The sequence below is a fragment of the Mesoplodon mirus genome (assembly GCF_964341445.2).
Source record: "Mesoplodon mirus genome assembly, chromosome: 1".
In the NCBI taxonomy this organism is placed as follows: domain Eukaryota; kingdom Metazoa; phylum Chordata; class Mammalia; order Artiodactyla; family Ziphiidae; genus Mesoplodon; species Mesoplodon mirus.
In genome coordinates this window covers 230,104,790-230,127,375 of record NC_138976.1, presented here as the reverse complement: position 1 = coordinate 230,127,375, position 22,586 = coordinate 230,104,790, and positions in this window count along the sequence as shown.

Sequence of the window (22,586 nt, the reverse complement as noted above, 5' to 3'; positions counted from 1 at the left end):
TTTTGAGTACTATATGAAATATACTTTTAAATATTATAAAAATCACAGCCACATATGAATCTTGCTGAAAAGTTAACAGTAAATTTTGTTATTTCTCTACAATGAATGAAAACTTGAACTTTTTGATGGAAACTTGAACTTTTTTTTAATTAAATGAGACCCAGGAGTATGCAATATACAGTTAGTGACAGGCCTCACATAGGAAGACAAAATATGTTAAATATCTTAATGGGAAAATCAATGTTTAAATATATTACTTCCTCCCACTACGACTTAGAATGGCCTAGACATTGTGCATTACGTGGAGTGTGCAGAAATGTCTTGACAATTAATTCACTTAATACCTACATGTATTATCTTGTATTCTTGCAGTTAATTGAATGAACAGATTCAGACAACATGATTCATGAAACTCAAGGCCATAGTATGGTTAAACACTGCTGCATTCATAATTCCTGCTAAATATGAGATACATCTGGATTTTTGTGGTGGTATCACTGAGAATCAAAAATTTAGTCATCCTTTCTGTGAGCTTTCGAAGTCATCATGAGGCAAGCCTGCCACCTGCTGGTCAAGGCGTGTTACTTCAGCCTACATTTCAAATAATCTGGGCATTTTTCATTACAGCCAAAGAATGTCATGTGGGACTTCCCTGGTGACGCAGTGGTTAAGAATCCGCCTGCCAATGCAGGACACACGGGTTTGAGCCCTGGTTCGGGAAGATCCCACAGGCCACAGAGCAACTAAGCCCGTGTGCCACAGTTACTGAGCCTGTGCTCTAGAGCCCGCGAGCCGCAACTACTGAGCCCACATGCCACAGCTACTGAAGCCCGTGCACCTAAAGCCCGTGCTCTGCAACAAGAGAAGCCACTGCAATGAGAAGCATGCACACTACAATGAAGACCCAACGCAGCCAAAAATAAATAAATAAATATAATTTAAGAAAAGAAAGAATGTGATACAATTTGAAGCGATCCTACATATGGACTTCTGAGATTTCCCAGGCTGTCATGAATTATTGAAGCTTGAACATCCTAACCATTGTCATTCCCACAAGCCTTTCATGTTTATTCTTCCCTTCTGATGACCATTGGTGATAAATCTACAGCTGTATATTTCTGGGCCTTTGATACAGAGTCCAAGTTCCAATCAGGCTTCTTTCTCTTGAGCAGTTGTGTGCCAAGTTGGCCCGTAAATGCAGCCAACCCTCCCGCAGAGTCTCACTCCTCTGCCTTTTCTTTCCTGACCACATTGCGCACACACACACTGGTGCAGCCGCCATGTCCCCGTGGAGGACCCCAGCTGGGCTTCCCCGCTCCTCTGTCTGGCCCTGAGCCCAGCCCAGGGTCATTCATCCCCCAGGTGTCCCAGGACCTCAGCTTCCTCATCTGTGAAGTAGGGCTGATGATTCCTCTGGGTTGCCTTGAGCATTAAGTCAGGTAATTGTGGGAAAGCACTTAGCCTCCTGACTGTAAGATTCTCCTGTATGTGTCCATCGTCAGCAGTTCAAAGACTGGCCAAGACACAGCCCTGTGACTTTTCACCTCATCTGTGTCACCCATTTAGTCCTCTTTTTCTTCCCTGTTGTACTTTGAAGACCTGCTTCATGGGCAGGCAGGCTGCAATCCCAGGGACTGGATGTTCAGGGCATCACCATGAACAGCATAGAAACTGTCTTGAGGCTGGAGAGAAACATCGGTGGGTCCTGCGAGCATTTGAAGCTTCTCCATGTTGACTCGGCTGTTGATTCATCCGCACTCGTTAAACCTGACTTTGTATTTGCTAGGAAGAGGGTAATTGTCACGACTCAAAAAAGAGCAGGGGAGGTAGTCAGTGCAGTAAGTGTTAATTAAGGGATACCCACACACAGTGGCCGGGGGAGGCGCTGGGAGCACGAGGCCAGGACAGGACCCTGTCCAGAGCCCTGCGAGAAAGTCCCCTGACTGTGTCAATCCCAGTAATAAGTTCCCTTCTGCGGCTGTTTTATGTGTTGTGTTACAGTTGGGTTTCCCCAGGTTTTTTACCTTTTTAGGTCTTCCGAGCTTCAACTGCCTGAAATTTCTGCTTTGCCTGCTTCTCAGTGGAGCTGACGGGTGTGGGTGTGGCTGGCTCTGTACTCATCCTGGGCAAACGTGGCCACAGTGTAGAGTAAGCATTCGGCGACCCCGTTCATCTCCTTAAATGTGGCGTTTAGCTTGTTCTTGCTGCATGGAAAGGGTTCCATAAATGTCTGTTTGAATTACTGAAAAGAATCTTCAAGTTGTCAGGGGCCTCATTAATTTCACAGTGCTCCATCCTGGAAGTTAGGGAACAGTAGACCGGATGTGCGTCATCTCATCTTCTTGGGAATCAGAAGGTGGGCACTGCCTGGGGACTGTTACTTTGCAGCAGTTGAACTGTTATGTACTGGACTGTCTCATGTACCGTTGAATTTGACTTACACTTTCTACGGCTCAGACCTGAGCCCCCGGGACTCAGTCAGCCTCAGGCCAGCATGGGCTGCTTGTGGCTGAAGCATTTAGAGGGGGATCTTGATCACTGTATTTTCACTTATTATAGACTGATTTGCATGATCATTTTAGCTCCCCAGTAAAGAGGTGCGGGGCATGGGACCTCACCTGGAACCTCCTGACAGGGGCACACTGCCTGCTCACATTTTCCTGCACGTTGCCAGGTGTTTACAGTGAACATAGCTGTGTGGAGTCTTTCCCTCCCACTCTGTCCCAAGCCCCCTCCACTCAGCTTTTCACGCCACCTCTATGCCACAAAGCTGCTTTCGTCCAGGTCACCTGCTCTGCATGACCCATGGGTCGTCCTCGGCCTCAGCACCACCTGACCTCAGCAGCACTGGGCATGGCGGGTGTTCTCTCCTGACCTTTGCCCTTTGTCCTCTGGCTTCCAGAGCGCACACTGGCCTGGCTCTTTTTTTTTTTTTTTTTCCGGTACGTGGGCCTCTCACTGCTGTGGCCTCTCCCGTTGCGGAGCACAGGCTCCGGACGTGCAGGCTCAGCGGCCATGGCTCACGGGCCCAGCCACTCCGCGGCATGTGGGATCCTCCTGGACTGGGGCACGAACCCGTGTCCCCTGCATCGGCAGGCGGACTCTCAACCACTGCACCACCAGGGAAGCCCTTGAGTGTTGATTTTTGAGTGGTAAGCAGCCGGACCTGATTGGGTAACCCCAAGTCTCACCTCTAGCCCCAACGTCACTCCAGACTCCAGGTTGACACTTCCAGCCACTTCATCCATGCCTCCATCTGGGTGTTCTGTCAGGAAAAGAGATGGTGCTCTCTGTGTTCTGAGTACATAGTTTGTTCAAGGGATTGGGACTTGAGACCATGGTGAGAAGGCCTCGGGGAGGGACAGTCAGCCAAGCTGTCACTCTGTTTCACCTGCAGCAAGCACACACTGGAAGCCACCAGGTGCCAGGGTCCTCCGGCCGGCTCCCTCAGGCTCCCCCAGTATACTGTCCTGAAGATGATGTGAGTATTCGAGCCTTGGTCCAGGAAGATCCCACATGCCACGAAGCAACTAAGCCCATGCGCCACAACTGCTGAGCCTGTGCTCTAGAGCCCACAAGCCACAACTACTGAGCCCGCGTGCCACAACTACTGAAGCCCACGCGCCTAGAGCCCATGCTCTGCAACAAGAGAAGCCACTGCAATGAGAAGCCTATGCACTGCAACGAAGAGTAGCCCCCGCCTGCCACAAGTAGAGAAAGCTCACACGCGACAACTAAGACCCAATGCAGCCAAAAATAAATAAATACATAATAAATAAATGAAAGAAAAAAAGATGCTGTGGGTAACAGGCACCCACCAGCATCCCAGATGTGGGCAGTTATCACAGAGCTCACTCAGAAGCCACTGCCAACCTCCCTCTGGCTACAACCACTCCCAGGGAATCGGGCCTCATATCTGAGGCCTCTCATCGGCTGACTGATGGAGAAGGGATTCCGGGGAAGTGGTTCCCGGCCTCTGGTCAGCAGATACTTTGTGAGAGGCCATTGCAGACAGTGACGCACAGATGCCTGGCAGGCTCCTCAAAAGTGACACGTCCGAGGCTAAGCCCCAGTTCTTTCTTTCAAACTGGCTTCATCCTTTGCCTTCATCTTTGTGGTTGTCAACTCCACTCCCAGTTGCTTAGACGAAAACCTGTGGGTTTTGATTCCTCCTCCTGTCACCCCTCACATTCAATCCATTAGGAGACCTCCTTGGCTCTGTTTTTAAAAACCTGGACAGCAGCCTCTCCTAACGACCTGTCTGCCCTCTGCTGGGTCCGAGCCGCCATCCTCCCGGGCCTGGGTTACTGTAGTAGCCTTTGGACAGGGCTCCCTGCCTGTTCCCCTCAATTCCACAGCCAGAGCCACCCACTCAGACTGGAGATCCCGTCTGTCTTGTGGTCGAAATCCCACCATGGTTTTCCCCCTCGGAGAGTGAAAGCCACCGTCTTCACCTGGGCAACAGGAGGCTCTGGCCACACCCCCCTCCTCTCCCAGTGGGTCCCTCTTGTTTGCTCTGCTGCAGCCACACTGGCCCCCCGGCTGTCCCCTGAACCGAAGAGGCTCAAACCTGGGGTCCTGCTACGCCCTCAGACGCCCGCTTGGCTAATGCCCACTTGAGTCTTTGCTCACCTTCCCAAGGACCAGGCTAGCATCTTAATTTCAGGCTGCACCATGCTCCTTGACAGCCTCCCAACCCTCTCTGCCAGGTGACCCCCCATGGCCCTTTGTCCCATCTCACAGGCTATATGGTGTACTTGTGTACTGTGCTTATTATTTGTGGTAAACCTCCCGTGCTAGAATGTAAGCCCCATGGTAACAAGTGTCTTTATTCACTGATGCGTCACAAACACTTATAACTGCGCCCACAGATATGGGCATTCAAAAATACTGGTTAAACATGCGGATATATCCTTTTGTTAAGCAAAAAAAAAAAAAAAAAAAACAAAAAACCACCAAAAAGCAAACAAACAAAAAACACGGGGCTCATATTGTATAAATAAACTGCTTTAGCAAAACTCTTTTGCATGGTGTCTCTTGAATATTTTCCCATGTCAACAGACATGCAACTCAAACTTTTTTTCTAACTACATAAAATGCCACTGTATGGTAATTCTGTTTAGTGTTTAGTTAGTTTACTTGTTTTAATGGTAATGTCTTTTTTTAATAGCTTCGTTGGGACGTAATTCACACACCACAAACTTCCCCATTAAAAGTACACAATCCAGTGGCAACGCATATTTACTGGAGGCCTGCCCTCAGCCAGGCTCTGTTGCAGGCCCCGAGGACGCTGCCATGACGAGCATGGCATAGCTTCTGTCCTCAGAGATGAGGGCTTGGGAGAGGACATCAATTAACAAGTGCACACAGCATTACTTCTTACTGTGGGAAGAGCTACAAAGGAAAAGAGATCAGGCTCCTGGCCTGGCTGTGGGGTCTGAGCCTCCTCTCCAAGTGTGTGGGACCTGAGTCCTCAGGGTGAGTGGGGATAGGGGGGGCGGGGTGGGGCAGGGCGGGGGGTCACTAGAAGGAACTCAAACCCCTCGAGTTTGGGTTTTTTTTTTTTTAACATCTTTATTGGAGTATAATTGCTTTACAATGGTGTGTTAGTTTCTGCTTTATAACAAAGTGAATCAGTTATACATATACATATGTTCCCATATCTCTTCCCTCTTGTGTCTCCCTCCTCCCATCCTCCCTATCCCACCCCTCTAGGTGGTCACAGAGCACCGAGCTGATCTCCCTGTGCTATGCGGCTGCTTCCCACTATCTATCTACCTTACGTTTGGTAGTGTATATATGTCCACGCCTCTCTCTCACTTTGTCCCAGCTTACCCTTCCCCCTCCCCATATCCTCAAGTCCATTCTCTAGTAGGTCTGTGTCTTTATTTCCGTCTTGCCCCTAGGTTCTTCATGACCTTTTTTTTTCTTTCCTTAGATTCCATATATATGTGTTAGCATACGGTATTTGTTTTTCTTTTTCTGACTTACTTCACTCTGTATGACAGGCTCTAGATCCTTCCACCTCACCACAAATAACTCAATTTTGTTTCTTTTTATGGCTGAGTAATATTCCATTGTATATACGTACCACATCTTCTTTATCCAGTCATCTGTTGATGGACATGTAGGTTGCTTCCATGTCCTGGCTATTGTAAATAGAGCTGCAATGAACATTTTGGTACATGACACTTTTTGAATTATGGTTTTCTCAGAGTATATGCCCAGTAGTGGGATTGCTGGGTCCTATGGTAGTTATATTTTTAGTTTTTTATGGAACCTCCATACTGTTCTCCATAGTGGCTGTATCAATTTACATTCCCACCAACAGTGCAAGAGTGTTCCCTTTTCTCCACACCCTCTCCAGCATTTATTGTTTGTAGATTTTGGGATGATGGCCATTCTGACCGGTGTGAGATGATATCTCATTGTACTTTTGATGTGCATTTCTGTAATGATTAATGATGTTGAACATTCTTTCATGTGTTTGTTGGCAATCTGTATATCTTCTTTGCAGAAATGTCTATTTAGGTCTTCTGCCCATTTTCGTATTGGGTTGTTTGTTTCTTTGTTACTGAGCTGCATGAGCTGCTTGTAAATTTTGCAGATTAATCCTTTGTCATTTGCAAATATTTTCTCCCATTCTGAGGGTTGTCTTTTCGTCTTATTTATGGTTTCCTTTGCTGTGCAAAAGCTTTGAAGTTTCATTAGGTCCCGTTTCTTTACTTTTTTTGAATTTCCATTTCTCTAGTAGGTGGGTCAAAAAGGATCTTGCTGTGATTTATGTCATAGAGTGTTCTGCCTATGTTTTCCTCTCAGAGTTTGATAGTGTCTGCCCTTACATTTAGGTCTTTAATCCTTTTTTTTTTTTTTTTTTTTTTTTTTTTTGCGGTACGCGGGCCTCTCACTGTTGCGGCCTCTTCCGCTGCAAAGCACAGGGTCCGGACGTGCAGGCTCAGTGGCCATGGCTCACGGCCCTAGCTGCTCCGCGACATGTGGGATCTTCCCGAACCAGGGCACGATCCTGTGTCCCCAGCATCGGCAGGCAGACTCTCAACCACTGCGCCACCAGGGAAGCTCTTTATTCCATTTTGAGTTTATTTTTGTGTGTGGTGTTAGGGAGTGTTCTAATTTCATACTTTTACATGTACCCTTCCAGTTTTCCCGGCACCACTTTTTGAAGAGGCTGTCTTTTCTCCGCTGTATATTCTTGCCTCCTTTATCAAAGATAAGTTGACCATATGTGCGTGGGTTTATCTCTGGACTTTCTATCCTGTTGCACTGATCTATATTTCTGTTTTTGTGCCAGTACCATACTGTTTTGATTACTTTAGCTTTGTAGTATAGTCTGAAGTCAGGGAGCGTGATTCCTCCAGCTCCATTTTTTGTTCTCAAGATTGCTTTGGCTATTCAGGGTCTTTTGTGTTTCCATACAAATTGTGAAATTTTTTGTTCTAGTTCTGTGAAAAATGCCAGTGGTAGTTTGATAGGGATTGCACTGAATCTGTAGATTGCTTTGGGTAGTAGAGTCATTTTCACAATGTTGATTCTTCCAATCCAAGAACATGGTATATCTCCATCTATTTGTATCATCTTTAACTTCTTTCATCAGTGTCTTATAATTTTCTGCATTCAGGTCTTTTGTCTCCTTAGGTAGGTTTATTCCTAGACATTTTATTCTTTTTGTTGCAATGGTAAATGGGAGTGTTTTCTTAATGTCACTTTCAGACTTTTTATCATTAGTGTATAGGAATGCCAGAGATTTCTGTGCATTAATTTTGTATCCTGCTACTTTATCAAATTCATTGATTAGCTCTAGTAGTTTTCTGGTAGCATCTTTAGGATTCTCTATGTACAGCATCATGTCATCTACAAACAGTGACAGCTTTAGTTCTTCTTTTCCTATTTGGATTCCTTTTATTTCTTTTTCTTTGATTGCTGTGGCTACAACTTCCCAAACTATGTTGAATAATAGTGGTGAGATTGGGCAGCCTTGTCTTGTTCCTGATCTTAGTGGAAATGGTTTCAGTTTTTCACCATTGAGGATGATGTTGGCTGTGAGTTTGTCATATATGGCCTTCATTATGTTGAGCAAAGTTCCCTCTGTGCCTGCGTTCTGGAGGGTTTTTATCATAAATGGGTGTTGAATTTTGTCAAAAGCTTTCTCTGCATCTATTGAGATGGTCATATGGTTTTTCTCCTTCAATTTGTTAATATGGTGTATCATGTTGATTGATTTGCATATATTGAAGAACCCTTGCATCCCTGGAATAAACCCCACTTGATCATGGTGTATGATCCTTTTAATGTGCTGTTGGATTCTGTTTGCTAGTATTTTGTTGAGGATTTTTGCATCTATGTTCATCAGTGATATTGGCCTGTAGTTTTCTTTCTTTGTGACATCTTTGTCTGGTTTTGGTATCAGGGTGATGGTGGCTTCGTAGAATGAGTGTGGGAGTGTTCCTCCCTCTGCTATATTTTGGAAGAGTTTGAGAAGGATAGGTGTTAGCTCTTCTCTAAATATTTGATAGAATTCACCTGTGAAGCCATCTGGTCCTGGACTTTTGTTTGTTGGAAGATTTTTAATCACAGTTTCAATTTCATTACTTGTGATTGGTCTGTTCATATTTTCTATTTCTTCCTGGTTCAGTCTCGGAAGGTTGTGCCTTTCTAAGAATTTGTCCATTTCTTCCAGGTTGTCCATTTTATTGGCATAGAGTTTCTTGTAGTAATCTCTCATGATCTTTTGTATTTCTGCAGTGTCAGTTGTTACTTCTCCTTTTTCATTTTTAATTCTATTGATTTGAGTCTTCTCCCTTTTTTTCTTGATGAGTCTGGCTAATGGTTTATCAATTTTGTTTATCTCCTCAGAGAACCAGCTTTTAGCTTTATTGATCTTTGCTATTGTTTCCTTCATTTGTTTTTCATGTATTTCTGATCTGATCTTTATGATTTCTTTCCTTCGCTAACTTTGGGGTTTTTTTTGGTCCTTCTTTCTCTAATTGCTTTAGGTGCAAGGTTAGATTGTTTATTTGAGATATTTCTCGTTTCTTAAGGTAGGCTTGTATAGCTATAAACTTCCCTCTTAGAACTGCTTTTGCTGCATCCCATAGGTTTAGTGTCATTGTGTCTCCATTGTCATTTGTTTCTAGGTATTTTTTGATTTCCTCTTTGAGTTCTTCAGTGATCTCTTGGTTATTAAGTAGTGTGTTGTTTAGCCTCCATGTGTTTGTAATTTTTACAAATCTTTTCCTGTAAATTGATATCTAGTCTCATAGTGTTGTGGTTGGAAACGATACTTGATGGGATTTCAGTTTTCTTAAATTTACCAAGGCTTGATTTGTGACCCAAGATATGATCTATCCTGGAGAATGTTCCATGAGCACTTGAGAAAAATGTGTATTCTGTTGTTTTTGGATGGAATGTCCTATAAATATCAATTAAGTCCATCTTGTTTAATGTATCATTTAAAGCTTGTGTTTCCTTATTTATTTCATTTTGGATGGTCTGTCCATTGGTGAAAGTGGGGTGTTAAAGTCCCCTACTATGATTGTGTTACTGTTGATTTCCCCTTTTATGGCTGTTAGTATTTGCCTTATGTATTGAGGTTCTCCTATGTTAGGTGCATAAATATTTACAATTGTTATATCTTCTTCTTGGATCGATCCCTTGATCATTATGTAGTGTTCTTCCTTGTCTCTTGTAATTGACTTTATTTTAAAGTCTCTTTTGTCTGATATGAGAATTGCTACTCCAGCTTCCTTTTGATTTCTATTTGCATGGAATATCTTTTTCCATCCCCTCACTTTCAGTCTGTATATGTCCCTAAGTCTAAGTGGGTCTTTTGTAGACAGCATATATATGGGTCTTGTCTTTGTATCCATTCAGCCAGTCTGTGTCTTTTGGTGGGAGCATTTAATTCATTTACATTTAAGGTAAGTATTGATATGTATGTTCCTATTTCCATTTTCTTAATTGTTTTAGGTTTGTTATTGTAGGTCTTTTTCTTCTCTTGTGTTTCTTGCCTAGAGAAGTTCCTTTAGCATTTGTTGTAAAGCTGGTTTGGTGGTGCTGAACTCTCTCAGCTTTTGCTTGTCTGTAAAGGTTTTAATTTCTCCATCAAATCTGAATGAGATCCTTGCTGGGTAGAGTAATCTTGGTTGTAGGTTTTCTCTTTCATCACTTTAAATATGTCCTGCCACTCCCTTATGGCTTGCGGAGTTTCTGCTGAAAGATCAGCTGTTAACTTTATGGGGATTCCCTTGTGTGTTATTTGTTGTTTTTCCCTTGCTGCTTTTAATATGTTTTCTTTGTATTTAATTTTTGATAGTTTGATTAATATGTGTCTTGGCGTATTTCTCCTTGGATTTATCCTATAAGGGACTCTCTGTGCTTCCTGGACTTGATTAACTATTTCCTTTCCCATATTAGGGAAGTTTTCAACTATAATCTCTTCAAATGTTTTCTCAATCCCTTTCTTTTTCTCTTTTTCTGGGACCCCTATAATTCAAATGTTGGTACATTTAGTGTTGTCCCAGAGGTCTCTGAGACTGTCCTCAGTTCTTTTCATTCTTTTTTCTTTATTCTGCCCTGCAGTAGTTATTTCCACTATTTTATCTGCCAGGTCACTTATCCGTTATTCTGCCTCAGTTATTCTGCTATTGATCCCTTCTAGAGTATTTTTAATTTCATTTACTGTATTGTTCATCATTGCTTGTTTCCTTTTTAGTTCTTCTAGGTCCTTATTAAATGTTTCTTGAATTTTCTCTATTCTATTTCCAAGATTTTGGATCATCTTTACTATCATTATTCTGAATTCTTTTTCGGGTAGACTGCCTATTTCCTCTTCATTTGTAAAGTCTCGTGGGTTTTTACCTTGCTTCTTCATCTGATGTGTGTTTTTCTGTCTTCTCGTTTTGCTTATCTTACTGTGTTTGGGGTCTCCTTTTTGCAGGCTGCAGGTTTGTAGTTCCCGTTGTTTTTGGTGTCTGTCCCCAGTGGCTAAGGTTGGTTCAGTGGGTTGTGTAGGCTTCCTGGTGGAGGGGACTAGTGCCTGTGTTCTGGTAGATGAGGCTGGATCTTGTCTTTCTGGTGGGCAGCTCCACGTCTGGTGGTGTGTTTTGGGGTGTCTGTGGCCTTATTATGATCTTAGGCAGCCTCTCTGCTAATGGATGGGGCTGTGTTCCTGTCTTGCTAGTTGTTTGGCATAGGGTGTCCAGCACTGTAGCTTGCTGGTCGTTGAATGAAGCTGGGTTTTGGTGTTGAGATGGAGATCTCTGGGAGATTTTCGCCATTTGATATTAGGTGCAGTTGGGAGGGCTCTTGTGGACCAGTGTCCTGAAGTTGGCTCTCCCATTTCAGAGACACAGCACTGACTCCTGGCTGGGGCACCAAGAGCCTTTCATCCACACGGCTCAGAATAAAAGGGAGAAAAAATAGAGAGAGAGAGGGAGAGGGAGAGGGAGGGAGGGAGGGAGAGAGAGAGAGAAGATAAAATAAAGGTAAAATAATGTTAGTAAAATAAAAAATAATTCTGAAAAAAATTTTAAAAAGTAAAGAAAAAAAAAGAAAAAAAGAATGGACGGACAGAATCCTAGGAGAAATGGTGAAAGCAAAGCTATACAGACAAAATCTCACACACAAGCATACACATACACACTCACAAAAAGAGGAAAAGGGGAAAAAATATTATATCTTGCTCCCAAAGTCCAACTCCTCAATTTGTGATGATTGTGGAGCTTTAATCCACTGCTTCTGAGGCTGCTGGGAGAGATTTCCCTTTCTCTTTTTTGTTCGTAAAGCTCCTGGGGTTCAGCTTTGGATTTGGCCCCGCCTCTGCGTGTAGGTCGTCTGAGGGCGTCTGTTCCTCCCTCAGACAGGACAGGGTTAAAGGAGCCGCTGATTCGGGGGCTCTGGCTCACTCAGGCAGAGGGGAGGGAGGGGCACGGAGGCGGGGCGAGGCTGCGGCAGCAGAGGGCAGCGTGACATTGCACCAGCCTGATGTGTGCCGTGCGTTCTCCCGGGGATGTTGTTGTGGAGCCCGGGACCGTGGCAGTGGCGGGCAGCACAGGCTCCCGGGAGGGGAGGTGTGGAGAGTGACCTGCGCTCGCACACGGGCTTCTTGGTGGCGACAGCAGCAGCCCCAGCGTCCCACGCCCGTCTCTGGTGTCCGCGCTGATAGCCGCGCCTCGCGCCCGTCTCTGGAGCTCCTTTAAGCAGCGCTCTTAATCCCCTCTCCTCGCGCACCAGGAAACAGAGGGTAGAAAAAGTCTCCTGCCTCCTCGGCAGCTCCAGACTTTTCCCCAGACTCCCTCCCGGCCAGCCGTGGCGCACTAGCCCCATTCAGGCTATGTTCATGCCGCCAACCCCAGCCCTCTCCCTGCGATCCGACTGAAGCCCGAGCCTCAGCTCCCAGCCCCTGCCCACCTCGGCGGGGGAGCAGACAAGCCTCTCGGGCTGATTAATGCTGGTCGGCACCTATCCTCCGTGCGGGAATCTCTCTGCTTTGCCCTCCACACCCCTGTTGCTGTGCTCTCCTCCGCGGCTCTGAAGCTTACCCCCTTCGCCACCCACAGTCTCCGCCCGTGAAGGGGCTTCCTAGTGTGTGGAAACCTTTCCTCCTTCACAGCTTCCTCCCACTGGTGCAGGTCCCTTCCCTATTCTTTTGTCTGTTTTTCTTTTTTCTTTTGCCCTACCCAGGTACTTGGGGAGTTTCTTGCCTTTTGGGAGGTCTCAGGTCTTCTGCCAGCGTTCAGTAGGTATTCTATAGGAGCAGTTCCACATGTAGATGTATTTCTGATGTATCTGTGAGGAGCAGGGTGGTCTCCATGTCTTACCCTTCCACCATCTTCTTCTCGAGCTTGAGTTTGGGGTTTTTAAGGCATGAGCCACCCATCTCCTTGCATGGCCCTGCAGTAAACCTTTCTCTGTTCCAGACTCTGACGTTTCGGTATTGTTTGGCCTCTCTTGTGTATCAGGCACACAAACTTGCGTTTCGGTAACAATTATGGTGAGCCAGCCAGGAGGTCTGTGCCAGTGGCAAGTGGACCCCAGCCAGGGGCAACCCCTTTCCTGAGTTCCCAGCAGCTGCTGGAGCTCATTTTGCTCCAGGGAACTGGGAGGGACTCTCCCTGATAGAAGTCGGCTGCCCCAGTGCACGAGGCTGTTGGGAGCAGAGAAACATCTGGAACTGTGGTCCACGTTTGGTGTTGCTTGGGGGTAAGTCACTCCAGCTTGTGCAGGCTGGGAATTCTCTCCACTCTGTTTGGGCTGCTTCTGTTGCAGCAAGTGAGCCACTTTGGGTCCGTTCTCTTGAGAGCTGGGCCACTCTGTTTGGAGGCCTCCGTCTGGGAGTGGAAGTGGAATTTTAGACTACACTTCCTCTGATTTTCTGTCTATGCGACTGTAGCTTATTTGTTGTTTGTATTTTTGTATATGTCATTTTGGGGTGAGCCACTCTGGCTTGTGCTTTTGTTTGTGGGACCGTGTTTGTTATTTGTATATTGTATGTGTGTGAATCAGTACTTGCATTGGCTTGTTGAGACGTCTTTGGTGAAAAATGGAGCTCAAGTGTGATGACACCAGGTATCCTTCCCCATTGTGTTCGGTTTTGCCTGTGGTGGAGCTTTGGTTGGGATTTTCCCTTTGCAATGGATGGGAATCTCCTTTTTGATGCTAGAGAACTGTGATTCTGAGAGACCGTTTTGCACTGCATTTGTTTGTTTGGTATTTTTTTTTTTTTTTGGTGGTACGCGGGCCTCTCGCTGTTGTGGCCTCTCCCATTCAGGAGCACAGGCTCCAGACGCGCAAGCTCAGCGGCCATGGCTCATGGGCCCAGCCGCTCCATGGCACATGGGATCTTCCCGGACCGGGGCACGAACCCGCATCCCCTGCATCGGCAGGCGGACTCTCAACCACTGCGCCACGAGGGAAGCCCTGTTTGTTTGGTATTTGATAACACCTGCTGTGATAATAAGAGCTCTATTCCATCTTATAGTCTCCCTAGCATAAAAGAAAGAAGATTTTTCTTAACACTGCATGGCCACTGTATTCTTTAGACTCTAAAGAAAAATTGGTTAAGATGAAACTCTTTTGGAATTCCAAAACTGCTTTTTTGCATATGCAGTTAGAGAAAGCTGGCTTGATGAAATACTTTTTTTCAGAATTCTGACCCTGAGAAAATGAAAGTATTCTAGGAAAAAGCTTGAAGTTAACTAAGTAAACTTAACTTATTCCAACTGTTATTTTTGGTTTTGCGTTTACCAGGTGAACTGCCATGACACTTGTGGTCACGATTCCCTATCTTTCCATTTGTATGTTGTTTGTTGTTAAAAAGAGGGATCTTTGTTTGAAAAAGTTAAGGAAATTGTTGAACTTCACCCTTTTTTTTTGTCCTGCAGGAAGTAGACTTTGTTTTTTGTGTGTACGTTTGATTTGGTCTTGTGTGTATGTTTGATTTGGTCTTGTGTGTAAGCGTTCTGGCTATGGGAAACTCAGATTTGTTTCCCAAATGCAGCCCCTTGAGAGGCATTCTCCAGATTTGGACCATTTTAGGTTATAATACTGCTGAATTAACTTGTAAATGAGCTCTATTTAACTGACTCTAAAGTAAGTGCTTACAAATTAAATACTTCCTAATACTTAGAAAATTGGCCAAAGTGAATTTCAGGTCCTCATGGTCTGAGTTTATATCTGGTATTGAAGCTAGCTTAAGCTTGTTGGTTTGTTAAGTATAATACTTCTGTTGTACCTAGGTTTATTAGAAATCAAATAAGACCTTATATCTGTTGCAAATTTGTCAGCAAGGAAAATAACTTGATATGATGAAACTTTAAGTCTATCTAGAATAGCGTCTCTAGATTTTGGTAACTTGAAACTGAACTAAGTTAAATGACAAGAAATCATTGACTATCTGGGTCATTTCAAATAGGATAAAATATTTGAACACTGGTTGCCAGGCAAATCTAACTTTATCTACCTTTGCCTTCTTAGGAGAGAAAAACTAAAGCATAAATTTCCAATCAGAAAATGCTGGAATGACAAACAGTTCACAGTGACTTTCCTCTTAGTTTTCTCTAAAAATTAAGGTGTTTAAGAGTTGAGGATTCTAATCTAAATGTGTAATTAAAGCTACAAAAAATAATCGAATGAAAAAATTTTCATTATAAAGTGAGTAAGTAGGATCTGTGTTTTGAGTAAAAACTGAGTTTTATGCACGGTTGGGCTGAGATTAGATTAAAATTAGGTAAATGGATTTTGTTATTAAAAGTAAGCTGGTGCAAGACTAGATTTGGTTCCTCTCTGCTAAGAGAACAAGTTTATTTAGAATGCTGCTTTTGATAAGAGGTTATATGAACTTCCTTGCCTTTAAGTGATCTGTATTTGCTTTTAAGATCTCTTCTCACTTTGGATAAGAAAGAAGTATTGTCTTACAGTAACCGATGATCTTATTTCACCAAGTGTTTTGAAACTTTTTGACAAACTTCCCAAATATCAAATTTTAATTAAGGTTCTTTTGACCTCCAGCTAACTTTGGGATTCGTAAGGGGGCCCTTAAGTCATGTCAGGAGGAATATTTAGTAAGTATTATTTGGTGTATTGAATTACTTGGGAAGCATTGTCAAAGGAGTGATAAGCCTTCTAAGATTATCCAGTACAGATAAACGTTACTACTATAGATATTCTAGAAATTATATAAAGTATCAGAAATGTAGATATGCCCTGGTATAATCTATCAGCCATAAGTCTGGGTATATCACTGCAACTTGATTAAGCTTCTTTGTCAAACCATTGTAATCAGATCTTTAACTTTGCCTTTTAAAGTCTTTAATAAAGGCATGGACATGTATACACTACCAAATGTAGGGTGGATAGATAGTGGGAGGCGGCCGCAGAGCACAGGGAGATCAGCTCGGTGCTTTGTGACCGCCTGGAGGGGTGGGGTGGGGAGGGTGGGAGGGAGGGAGATGCATGAGGGAAGGGATGTGGGAACAGATGTATATGTGTGACTGATTCACTTTGTTATAAAGCAGAAACTAATAAAAAATTAAAAAAAATAAAGAAAAGAGGCATTGCTTAGTTAAACCTCCTAATACCTCATTTAAATATGCAATTAAGGGATAATTGCCTTCAATCAATTTAAAAAAATGAAATATTAAAAAAATAAAGTCTTTAATAGACAGTTAAGCTGATGCTTTGCAAAAGTGCTTAATCTTCAGAAGATATAATAATTGTAGATATTTATGTATCCAACATAGGAGCACCTCAATACATAAAGCAAATACTAACAGCCATAAAAGAGGAAATCGACAGTAGCGCAATCATAGTAGGGGATTTTAACACCCCACTTTCACCAATGGACAGATCATCCAAAATGTAAATAAATAAGGAAGCACAAGCTTTATGTGATACATTAAACAAGATGGACTTAATTGATATTCATAGAACATTCTATCCAAAAACAACAGAATACACATTTTTCTCAAGTGCCCATGGAACATTCTCCAGTATAGCTCATATCTTTGGTCACAAATCTAGCCTTGGTAAATTTAAGAAAATTGAATTTGTATCAAGTATCTTTTCCGACCACAACGCTGTGAGACTAGATATCAATTACAGGAAAAGATCTGTAAAAAATATAAACACATGGACACTAAACAATACACTGCTTAATAACGAAGTGATCACTGAAGAACTCAAAGAGGAAATCAAAAAATACCTAGAAACAAATGACAATGGAGACACGACGACCCCAAACCTATGGGATGCAGCAAAAGCAGTTCTAAGAGGGAAGTTTATAGTGATACAGTCGTACCTTAAGAAACAGGAAACATCTCAAATAAACAACCTAACCTTGCACCTAAAGCAATTAGAGAAAGAAGAACAAAAAAAACCCCAAAGTTAACAGAAGGAAAGAAATCATAAAGATCAGATCAGAAATAAATGAAAAACAAATGAAGGAAACGATAGCAAAGATCAATAAAACTAAAAGCTGGTTCTTTGAGCAGATAAACAAAATTGGTAAACCATTAGCCAGACTCATCAAGAAAAAAAGGGAGAAGAGTCAAATCAATAGAATTAGAAATGAAAAAGGAGAAGTAACAACTGACACTGCAGAAATACAAAAGATCATGAGAGATTACTACAAGAAACTCTATGCCAATAAAATGGACAACCTGGAAGAAATGGACAAATTCTTAGAAAGGCACAACCTTCCGAGACTGAACCAGGAAGAAATAGAAAATATGAACAGACCAATCACAAGTAATGAAATTGAAACTGTGATTTAAAATCTTCCAACAAACAAAAGTCCAGGACCAGATGGCTTCACAGGTGAATTCTATCAAATATTTAGAGAAGAGCTAACACCTATCCTTCTCAAACTCTTCCAAAATATAGCAGAGGGAGGAACACTCCCACACTCATTCTACGAAGCCACCATCACCCTGATACCAAAACCAGACAAAGATGTCACAAAGAAAGAAAACTACAGGCCAATATCACTGATGAACATAGATGCAAAAATCCTCAACAAAATACTAGCAAACAGAATCCAATAGCACATTAAAAGGATCATACACCATGATCAAGTGGGGTTTATTCCAGGAATGCAAGGGTTCTTCAGTATACGCAAATCAATCAACATGATACACCATATTAACAAATTGAAGGAGAAAAACCATCTAATCATCTCAATAGATGCAGAGAAAGCTTTCAACAAAATTCAACACCCATTTATGATAAAAACCCTCCAGAACGTAGACATAGAGGGAACTTTCCTCAACATAGTAAAGGCCATATATGACAAACTCACAGCCAACATCATCCTCAATGGTGAGAAACTGAAACCATTTCCTCTAAGATCAGGAACAAGACAAAGTTGCCCACTCTCACCACTATTATTCAACATAGTTTTAGAAGTTCTAGCCACAACAATCAGAGAAGAAAAAGAAATAAAAGGAATCCAAATCAGAAAAGAAGAAGTAAAGCTGTCACTGTTTGCAGATGACATGATGCTGTACATAGAGAATCCTAAAGATGCTACCAGAAAACTACTAGAGTTAATCAATGAATTTGGTAAAGTTGCAGGATAAAAAATTAATGCACAGAAATCTCTAGCATTCCTATACACTAATGATGAAAAATCTGAAAGTGAAATCAAGGAAACACTCCCATTTACCATTGCAACAAAAAGAATAAAATGTCTAGGAATAAACCTACCTAAGGAGACAAAAGACCTGTATGCAGAAAATCATAACACATTGATGAAAGAAATTAATGATGGTACAAATAGATGGAGAGATATACCATGTTCTTGGATTGGAAGAATCAACATTGTGAAAATGACTCTACTGCCCAAAGCAATCTACAGATTCAATGCAACCCCTATCAAACTACCACTGGCATTTTTCACAGAACTAGAACAAAAAATTTCACAATTTGTATGGAAACACAAAAGACCCCAAATAGCCAAAACAATCTTGAGAAAGAAAAACAGAGCTGGAAGAATCAGGCTCCCTGACTTCAGACTATACTACAAAGCTACAGTAATCAAGATAGTATTGTACTGGCAGGAACAGAAATATAGATCAATGGAACAGGATAGAAAGTCCAGAGATAATCCCACACACATATGGTCACCTTATCTTTGATAAAGGAGACAAGAATATACAGTGGAGAAAAGACAGCCTCTTCAATAAGTGGTGCTGGGAATATTGGACAGCTATGTGTAAAAGAATGAAATTTGAACACTCTCTAACACCATACACAAAAATAAACTCATAATGGATTAAAGACCTAAATGTAAGACTAGACACCATCAAACTCTTTGAGGAAAATATAGGCAGAACACTCTCTGACATCAATCACAGCAAGATCCTTTTTGACCCACCTCCTAGAGAAATGGAAATAAAAACAAAAACAAAAACAAATGGGATCTAATGAAACTTAAAAGCTTTTGCACAGCAAAGGAAACCATAAACAAGATGAAAAGACAACCCTCAGAATGGGAGAAAATACTTGCAAATGAAGCAACTGACAAAAGGATTAATCTACAAAATATACAAGCGAGTCATGCAGCTCAATATAAAAACAAACAACCCATTCCAAAAATGGGCAGAAGACCTAAATAGACATTTCTCTAAAGAAGATATACAGATTGCCAACAAACACATGAAAGAATGCTCAACATCACTAATCATTAGAGAAATGCAAATCAAAACTACAATGAGATATCATCTCACACTGGGCAGAATGGCCATCATCCTAAAATCTACAAACAATAAATGCTGGAGAGGGTGTGGAGAAAAGGGAACACTCTTGCACTGTTGGTGGGAATGTAAATTGGTACAGCCACTGTGGAGAACAGTATGGAGGTTCCTTAAAAAACTAAAAATAGAACTACCATACGACCCAGCAATCCCACTACCGTGCATATACCCTGAGAAAACCATAATTCAAAAAGTGTCATGTACCAAAATGTTCATTGCAGCTCTATTTACAATAGCCAGGACATGGAAGCAACCTACATGTCCATCAACAGATGAATGGATAAAGAAGATATGGCACATGTATACAATGGAATATTACTTAGCCATAAAAAGGAATGAAAGTGAGTTATTTGTGGTGAGGTGGATGGACCTAGAGACTGCCATACAGAGTGAAGTAAGTCAGAAAAAGAAAAACAAATACCGTATGCTAACACATATATATGGAATCTAAAAAAAGAAAAAAAAAGGTCAGAATAACCTAGGGGCAAGATGGGAATAAAAATGCAGACGTACTAGAGAATGGACTTGAGGATATGGGGAGGGGGAAGGGTAAGCTGTGACAAAATGCGAGAGTGGCATCGACATATATACACGACCAAACATAAAATAGATAGCTAGTGGGAAGCAGCTGCATAGCACAGGGAGATCAGCTTGGTTCCTTGTGACCACCTAGAGGGGTGGGATAGGGAGGGTAAGAGGGAGGGAGATGCAAGAGGGAAGAGATATGGGGCCATATGTATATGTATAACTGATTCACTTTTTTATAAAGCAGAAACGAATACACCATTGTAAAGCAATTATACTCTAATAAAGATGTTAAAAAAAGTGCTTCATCTTCAAGAAGATTCATAGGAAGGACTTTTTGACAAACACAGATCTAGGGTATATTTCAGATTATACCACTGAACTGGGTAAGAAATTTAAAATCCTAATGGAAGACCTGATGGCTTCATAAAAAGTAAAAGGATTGGTTACTGAGTAAACTGTTGTATATGGTTATGTTTATGGGTTTTGTCTGGAATATTACTGATTTTGATCTGTGTTCTCCAGATGTAGGGAAGCCCTTCCCCTCAAGTTACTCTTGACTTATAGCAGTTTGGTTAATTATACTTCTTTGAGTCTGGCTATCTAGGAGCAAGTCTCCCTCAGAATGCAAGATCCAGACTGGTTTTCAGTCTTACTTTCCTGAATCCCTTATACAAGATCTTTCTTTTACAAGACTTGGATCCAGGACTTGGAACTGGGGAATATTCCCAACTTGGTATCCATTCCCCAAATCAAGGTAGGACTACACCCCATTTCAGCAGGAATTAGCTAGAGCAGTCATTGTCCGATTCCCTGAAAGACTTGGGGAAGGATGAAACAGGATTGAAAGTGGAGACCAAGTCCCCCCAAAACTGAGTTCTTCTGCCGAGTTTATGATTAGCCACTCTATCTAAAACATACCCTCGTGTTCTCCTCAAGACTAAGGAGTATCAAAGAAAACGGGGGAATTGTAATAGAGCACAGCACCGTGCAGCCCTTGGCGTAGCCATTGCTGTTATCACCACCCCCCCACCGACCCTGTTATCAGGCAGTGGTTACCGGGAGACCACAAACACCATGGTTAGAGCTGTGTCAGTGGTCCCACTCAACCATTGGTCGGCACCACAGTGGGCCCCTCCCTCAAGTGGTCCTCAGCCAGTGGTCCTCAGGCGAGAGTGAGGTAAGAGGTGGATCTTGGCCTTCTCCCCTGGGCCCTCCAGCTCACCTGGCCTTGGGCCTGACAGGTGAGCTGGGGGGCCCAGGGAACAGACTGGGGGGTGTGTCCTGCAGGGCTCCAGAGCTCTCACCAAGGCCACCCACTGGCCCGGCCCAGGCCGTGAGGCGGCGGTGACCGTCTCCTCCATCCCCGCCACTGTGACCTAATGGCAGCAGCAGTTTGGATGAGACACAGTCTGCAGGACCTGACTTTGCCATCTGGGTGGCCTGAGGAGCCTGAGGGCCAGTTGGGTCCTGGGCGCCTGGCTCCCTCAGTGATGACGGCTGGGCAGGGTCCGGGGACCCGGCCCTGAGGGCGCCGCCAACTGAGATCTGCCTCTTCAGCAGAGCCTGGGCACTGGCTGGAGGACCCAGACCTGGTGCTGGACGCACCCCTGCCCCCAGCCCGCCGCAGGGACCCCTTCCTCTTAGCCAGGGCCTGGACCTCGGAGGGCGAAAGTCGAGCCTTGGGACCTTGCCCTTTCTTATCAGAACAGAGATAGCATTTGTTTAGGGGGAGGTTTACAGGAACGTTGTGACCATGACCCGACCTCAACAACAACGGATCTGACACCAAGAAGTCTGCAACAACTAACTACGCCCCTCCCTCACCTTTCCTGTAAGGGAGCTTTGCTGAAAGCTTTCAGGGACATAAGGGTTTTTAAAGCTTGAGCCATCCGTCTCCTTGCGGTGCCCTGCAGTAAACCTTTGTCTGCTCCAAACTCCAACGTTTTGGTATTGTTTGGCCTCACTGTACATCGGGCAGTGAGGTAACAGTTTGTGTACACTTTTATACCCTGACTTTTCATCCCATATAATCATTTTACCATACTGGTGTTTAGTGGTGGCCTAAAACTTAGTTAAGTGGATGAACCATAATTGACGTAACATCTTCCTATCGTGAGACCTCTAGTCACCAAACCTCTACTCCCACCCCCAGCTTTTGGCTGTTTTAAATTACAATTACTCTCTTTGTAGTTCTTAGTGTCTTGCATATTTCGGGTAACTCTTTACCTGTCCAGAAGTGGGATTCCTGGTGGGCAGGAGAGGGTTAAGGCAGCAGCTCTGGGTCCCTGGGACCGTGCACATACCCAGGAATGGGCTGCTTCCATGTCTGCCCTTGGCTGGCTCCTGGGGACCGAGCTCTCGGGGTACACGGGCTGGAGGAGTGCTTTGCATGCCTGGGGGCTGGTCCCTGCTGTCGTGGTTTCTGCAGGTGGTTTATGCTGACACTGTCTTTATGCTGAACACCTGCTCTCCCTCTGCGGTAGGTGGGGCAGTCTTTCAGCCACGGCGTCACCCATCATTGCTGAAGGAATTGAGTCCCATGGCACTGCTGGGAGAGGACTCTCGGAAGCTTGTGTCTGGTTTCCCCTAGACTTTGCCCACGTGACTTTCCCTTTGAGATTTTGCTCTATCCTTCTGCTCTAATAACCTGTAACTGTGAATAGAACAACATCTGGTCCTCTGAGTCCTTCCAGTGACCCATGAAGCCCAAGGGTGGTCTTACAGACCTCAACACACCTGGCCTGGTGGGCATTCAATTGCAGATAATGGAAACTACTCTGGCTAGTTTAA